The sequence below is a fragment of the Nicotiana tabacum genome, chromosome 8 (genome assembly GCF_000715075.1).
Source record: "Nicotiana tabacum cultivar K326 chromosome 8, ASM71507v2, whole genome shotgun sequence".
NCBI classification, from domain to species: Eukaryota; Viridiplantae; Streptophyta; class Magnoliopsida; order Solanales; family Solanaceae; genus Nicotiana; species Nicotiana tabacum.
The window spans coordinates 59,704,836-59,711,843 of NC_134087.1; the positions used below are offsets into that span (position 1 = coordinate 59,704,836).

At 38.3% G+C, this 7,008-nt stretch overlaps 1 long non-coding RNA gene across 1 annotated transcript in view; it reads right to left on the reverse strand.

Moving 5' to 3' along the window:
* Window positions 1-5,339, reverse strand: part of LOC142162711 (uncharacterized) — a 30,066-nt gene extending 24,727 nt beyond the window's left edge. Inside the window, exon 1 of the long non-coding RNA XR_012693992.1 lies at window positions 4,950-5,339. This is a non-coding gene — a long non-coding RNA (uncharacterized LOC142162711). The remainder of the gene's footprint in view (window positions 1-4,949) is intronic.
* Window positions 5,340-7,008: the final 1,669 nt, after the last annotated feature.

Genomic DNA, 7,008 nt, shown 5'->3' on the forward strand with positions numbered 1-7,008 from the left:
AGGCATTTCAGTGTTATAGAAGTTCTTTGGGATTTCGAGTCTGGGAATAGCTCTGTATGGTGATTCTAGCGTTGGGAGTGCGATCGGAAGTGAATTCGGATGTCCGGAGGTCATTTTGAAGTCATTTGGCTAAATATAGAAATTTGAAGGTTATTGAGAAAATTCGACCGGAAGTGGAAATTTTGATATCGGGGTCGGAATGCGGTTCCGAAAGATGGGGCAAGTCCGTAATGTCGAATGTGACTTGTGTGCAAAATTTGAAGTCATTCCGGAATGATTTTGGAAAGGTTTGAGACACTTAATCTCTTTTAAGGAAGCTTAAGTTGGAAAAGTCAACCGAATATTGACTTATGTGTTAGAGAGCTCGAAATGCATATTTTATGGTTCGGATAGCTTCGTTAGGTGATTTTGGACTTAGGAGTGTGTCCGGAATATTTTTGTGATGACCGGTGTAGAATTAAGCTTGAATTGGTAAAGTTAGTATTTTGGCGAATTCCGGTTGATAGGTGAGATTTTGATCTGAGGGTCAGAATGGAATTCCGAGAGTTGTTGTAGCTTCGTTATGTCATTTTGGACTTGTCTGCAAAATTTGAGGTCATTCGGACGTGGTTTGGTTGGTTTTTGATCAAAAATAGAATTTGGAAGTTCGTGAGATTCATAGGCTTGAATCCGATTATGATTTGATGTTTTGATGTTATTTTGGGTGTTTCGAAGGTTGGGACAAGTTTGAATGATATTGTGGGACATGTTGATATAATTGGTTAAGGTCCCAAGGGCCTCGGGTGGATTTCGGAAGGTTTAACGGAATGAAATTCGGACCAAAAAGAAAAGAAAAAGCTGCAGAAATTTCTGCTGCAATTTTCTGCAGAAGGTCTTTGGACTGCAATCGTGGAGCGTACTTCGGAGGCCTATATCTTTTGATCTACAAGGAATTTTGAGATGATTCAAAAACGAAAGTTGTAGCCCTTCGTATCTAGTTTCCAGAAAGATAAAGAAATAGTAATTTGGACATTTGTAGGGAAAGTTATGATTGATTGAAGATGACTGGTGGAGCAGTTTCTCCAGAAATTTTCTGATTTCATGGAGCCGATTTAGAAGCTCATATCCCGGGATATATAAAGAGTTATATGGTGTACAACCTATCAAATTAAATATCTTTGAGTCTAGTTTCTAAATCTTCAAACCGTTTGTCATTTGGATATTTATACAAGACGTTATGGGTGTTTAAACAGAAGGTGTCCGACAAGGAACAATTTTAATAGGATGTACAACTTGTATAGCACAAGTGCAAGGTACAACTCGACGAAGCACGGGCAGATTCTTTTAAACACGGATTTGGCTTATTTCTTTCATTTCTTTCATTTGGCTTGGATTATTTTGGAGAGAATTTCAAGGGGGATTTCATCAAGCATCAAAGGTGAGTTGTTTCTACTTATTTCCAAGTTAAATACATGGATTAGAGCTGAAAACTCAAGTAATTTATGGACAAAAATGGTGGTTTAGGGCTTGAAACTTAAGAGAATTAAATGGTGATTTGAGGGGTCAAATGAACTCCGATTTTTATGAATTTGGTATGTATAGACTCGTGGCGAGATAAAGGTCGTATTGATGTAAAAATTTCTGAAGTTTGAGACGTGGGCCCGGGGCTTGAGTTTTGCTAATTTCGGGATTTTCGACATTTTTCGAGTCTTTTCGATTGGGTTATATTCCCTTAGCCTATTGTAACGTATTCGTTGTGGTTTTGACTAGATTCGACGCGCGAAGAGGTCGATTCAAGAGGAAAGGGCATTGCGGACTAGTCTACGGCCGGTTAGAGGTGAGTAATAGATGTAAATGTTGTTCTGAGGGTTTGAAACCCCGGACTTTCACATCGTAATGCTATATTGAGGCGTGACACGCACTCCATGGCGAGTGCGGGGTCGGATACTATTGGGGATTGTGACTTGGTCCATCCCGTGTGATGTTTATACTATACTGGTGATTGATACACATACTTCATTGATATTACGGGGCTTGATGCCATGTTTGGGGCCTTGTGCCGATTTGTAAAATCCTTCGAGGATTGATATTACTGCTTAGCATGATTTGCATATCGTTTAATTTCAGTCCAAGGTTTTAAATGCTGGTTTGCAAACTCAGCCATAATTCTAAGTGTTGAAAACTTAAATGATATTTTTAAATGTATTCCGGGCTGGGAACTTCTATTTTGTAAATGCCCAAGGGACTTATTATATTATTTTCTGGACTGATTATAAAGTGACTTGAAACAGTGGTAACAATGACAATGTGTGATATACTTGAAACAGTGGTAACAATGACACTGTGTGATATACTTGAAATAGTGGTAACAATGACACTGGATGATATACTTGAACAGTGGTAACAATGACACTGTATGATATAAATTGGTCAGGTAACCATGGCTGACCGGTCAGGTAACAATGACTGACCAAGATATTGCGCTTGGGCTGTAGGAGCCCCTCTAGAGTCTGTACACACCCCTAGTGAGCGCCGTCGACGAAAAATAAATATGGATGGCTCGGGCTGCACGCCGCAGTGGGTACTGGAATGTACCATCATATGCATTGCATTGCATTCATGTATTTGTATTTATACTGGTGTTTAGCTGCTCAGTTCCATATGTTGATGTATATTTGAATTTTAGCTTACTTTGTGTATTTACTGGATTTTCCTATCTTCGGACTGTAGTTACTTTTATTACTCACTGGGTCGGAGTACTCACTTTACTCCCTGCACCTTGTGTGCAGATCCACGGCAGTCTCAGGCTCAGTAGATCCAGTTGATCAGCAGATCCAGCCTCTGGGAGTATCGAGGTAGCTGCACGGCGTTCGCAACCATTGATCTTCTCCCTCCTATCCTATCTCTTTATTTCCGCATATCAGACTTTGGATATACCATGTATTAGGATGATATTCTATATTCTAGAGGCTCAGATTCGTGACACCGGGTCCTAGTGAGATTATATTGTGTATTTTGTTAAAATCTTCAGTACTTTAATCTTGCTTAATTGATATTTTTTTCCGCTATTTTTGATAAATTGGGTTAAGTGTTGAATAATGGTCGGGCTTGCCTAGTAGTGTGTTGGACGCCATCACGACCGGGATTTGGGTCGTGACATCAAATACTTATCTCTCATTCTCTTTTCTTTTTTTCTTTTTCTTTTTCTTTTTCTTTTTTTTCCTCCCCTCCCTTTTTTTTATTTTCTTTCCCTATTCTAGAAGCCAGTCAACATGCAAGCCGAAACAGACAGATACGCAAGTAACACGTAAGATGCATTAGGATGGTCTTTTCATTTGGGTACACCTGTCCTAGACGGACCCAACCACTGTGTTGAGTCCCCAAAGTTAAAGGCACGTGATACAAACAAGCGTTCCTACTAGGGATCCGGCATGAGGTTATGTTATTCTAGGTTTAAAACCTGGGTGTATTGTTCTAAACCTGGCTTACCCGAGCGAACAACTCGAGCCAGGGGCAACGTACCGAAAATACAGAAGCTTCACCGGCTTTGCAACTTGTCCGAACCTCATTCTAAAATTGGAGTATGACTCTAACAGAAAAGAAGTCACACGAAGTGCACACTTCCCAGATGATTTAGAAGACTCACAGAGAAGAGGGTTTTGTAACAGCTTATATACAGTCCAAGCAATATCAAAGCGGTAAAAAGCGACATTTATCACATTAGGATCAAACACGTAAAAATCAGATAATAAATAAAAACCAACTATAATAGTTATTCTAAGCTCGAATTCTGAATCTTGAACCAGAAGTTCTGGATTCTTATCTCCAGCAGAGTCGCCAGAGCTGTCACAGCTCCTTTTTATATCTGAAAGGGGATATAAGGGGAGTTTTTCCAATTAAATTGACATAAATCGAAATAGAATTATTCTATTTATTTCAGAGTCGCCAGTTGAGATATTTATTATGGCGTCCCAAATCACCGGTTTATTTTAAATCCCAAATCGAGGAAAATTGACTTCATTTAAAAGTCTGCGAAACCGGAAAATTTAGGTAAGAAATTCTGTTAACCCGGGAGAAGGTGTTAGGAATTTTCGGATTTCGTGGTTCTAGCACGGTCGCTCAACTATTAATAATTGGCCTCATTATCTGATTTATTACATGTTTTAAACCAATTGTGCATTTTTACTTTTTAACCGATTTTTAATTATTTATGGAATTATTTCTTGAACAAGTCACGATTGTTGTACACTTGTAGTTTTAGTACACATTGCAAATCGCGTCACATGAAATGCATCCGCGATTTACAACATGTTTATTATTATTTATTTTTTTAATTATTGTTCGAAGTGGTCGGGTCACATGAAATGCACACCCGAATTGGAATTTTTGTATCGTGATCATGCCATGGAAACCGTACCCATAGTTACGATAATTTTATTTATGCGCCTAAAGCAAACTACGATGTGCATTAACTATTTTTCTATGTTTGGAATTATTGCAAGGCCTTGTACTTCTCCATAATTTATACTGCATCTTTCAAACGACACTTATACTAATAAACATGACAAAGCTGCAAGGAAATTGTAATGAGATAAGCAAAACATATTATACTAAAATACCACAGAATGAATAAATGAACACCAAACAAAATTATAAAACACCCAGTAGAACTTAATCAAAAGAAACAAAATAGACAAAATAAAAAGAGAATCAAAGAAATGTAGCAAAGACATAAAATGGATGTGTTCAACTTAGAAAATCAACAAATACCAACTTCTGGGCACTCAAAAGAACAACCTATAGACAACACACACACGAACACAAAAACTCAACGGGAGTATGATTGGAATGGAAAATTCACAAGAAATAGAACACCTACTCAATTAGATGTGATTAGAAATAGAAAATTACCAAACACCCGTTTTTGTATTAACAAAAAAACAGATATCAACTCAAAGAAATGTACTGACCTGTAAACTTTGAAACCTTTCAATATATAAAGATTTTCCAACTGGTTTACAAGAAGAAAGCAATGTTGTAGTTGAACACAAACTCGTCGCCAGTAGACCTCAAACGGCGACCTCAACGGCGTACTCGCAAGTCAGATCTCTGACTACTTCAAACTCAAAACACGAGAAGAGATGAAAGATCCATTTGTTCTGCTTTTAAAAGGCTGGTTCTTAGCAGTTTTAAATAAGAAAATAAATTGATTTTGGAGCGGAATTTTGACTGTTTGGTGGCGGAAGGAACTGTATTTTGTGGAGTTGATATTTTTGTGAGAAAGAAGACCGAGTGCTCCTGCGGCGTCAAACTTAAAAAAGGATTGCTAGGTTTTTTTCTCCTCCAGATGTGTGTGTGTGTTTATATCGTTTAGTGTGAGAAATCACGTGACCAATGCACGAGTGAAAGGCCACAAGAATTAGAAATGCACTGTGTCACTCTCATGAGAAAATTTCGTGAATTTTTGTTATAAGGGATTAGAGGGATTTTTTTTTTTTGGAAGAAGACAAAAAAGGAGGTGCCAATTAACTCTTATAGTTATATTTTTTTAGTTTTTTTTTTTGGCAAAGTGAAACAATGCAAAAATAAAATAGAAATATCACTCCTACTAAATTAAACTAGCAAGATGACAATACTTACTCAATATTTAATTATTGAAACCTTTAAACTCAAAATTAAACTAGAATAAAAGTTACTACTCTAAAAATAACTATTTTTTTACTTTCAATTTTCATAAATAAAACTTATAAAAAGGTGAAATAAAAGCTAAAATATGTAGATTAAACTTAAAATATATTTACATGCTAAAAAGTGATGAAAATTCAAAATAGTCAAAAATTAGGTGCTCACATGAAGCATATGTTCTGATCGAAACCACTGTTGAGCAACTGGATCTCATTCAACCGAAATGACTTGCCACCAGAAGGGGCTGCCCACAACAAAGCTCTTCATCTGACTGTTAAGTGTGAAGGGTACTAAGTAAAAAGAGTTATGTTGGATGGCGGATCTAGGGTTGACATCTGCCTCTCTCGACCCTACAAAGAATGGAAATTGGGACTGAAAGGATCAGGCCCAACAATGTTGCGTGCGTACATTTGACGGCATCAAAAGGGACACGATATGGGAGATTGATTTGATCCTAACCATCGGCCCTGTGGATTTTGAAGTGACATTTCAGGTTTTAGACATGAACACCTCCTACAATTTTCTTCTAGGAAGGCCTTGGATCCATGCGGCAGGGGTCATACCTTCTACTATACACCAGATGGTTAAGTTTGAGCATGAATACCAAGAAATCGTGGATCATGGAGAAGATGAGCAGTCAATTTACAGGAACCCATCGGTCCCATGTCTGGAGGCTAAAGAAGGTAGCGAGTAGATAGTCTACCAAGCTTTTGAGATTGTGGTCGCAGACCAATGTGAGGAAGGAACCCTGTTTCCTCAACCCTTCTTGTCTAACGCGTCAATCATGGTTACCAGTAAGATGATCAAGTATGGCTACAAGCCCAGGAAAGGGCTCGGGGCATTTCTGCAAGGCATTACGGAGCCCATCACCTTGACTGCCAGTGATAACTTCTTTGGTATCGGTTTCCAAGCTACAGAAGCTGACGTGAAATAGGCTAAAGAACGTAAGAATGATGGGTGGGTTCTACCTCAGCCGGTCTCGCATCTCGCCAGAACATTTGTTAAGCCAAAATACACAGAAGAAGAAGAAGAAGAAGAAGAAGAAGAAGAAGAAGATGAGGCCTTCACATCTGAAGAAATTGAAGACATCTGTGGGGCGATGAGGCAAAAGTTATATGAGACTCATATGGTCGAGCTGGGTGAAGGCTCAAGCACTACTGAGGTGCAATATATGGGCCCAATGCCAAGCTTCAGAATTGGAAGGCTACTCCATTCCCAGTAAGGTGGAAATACTAGTAGTTCAGTCTTGCCATTTTTTCTGCATTCCGAGTTATTTCAGGGTGTAACTCGAATGTCTTTTAGTTTATTGTCTTTAAAATTTCAATGTAAACCCTTCTATTTTCA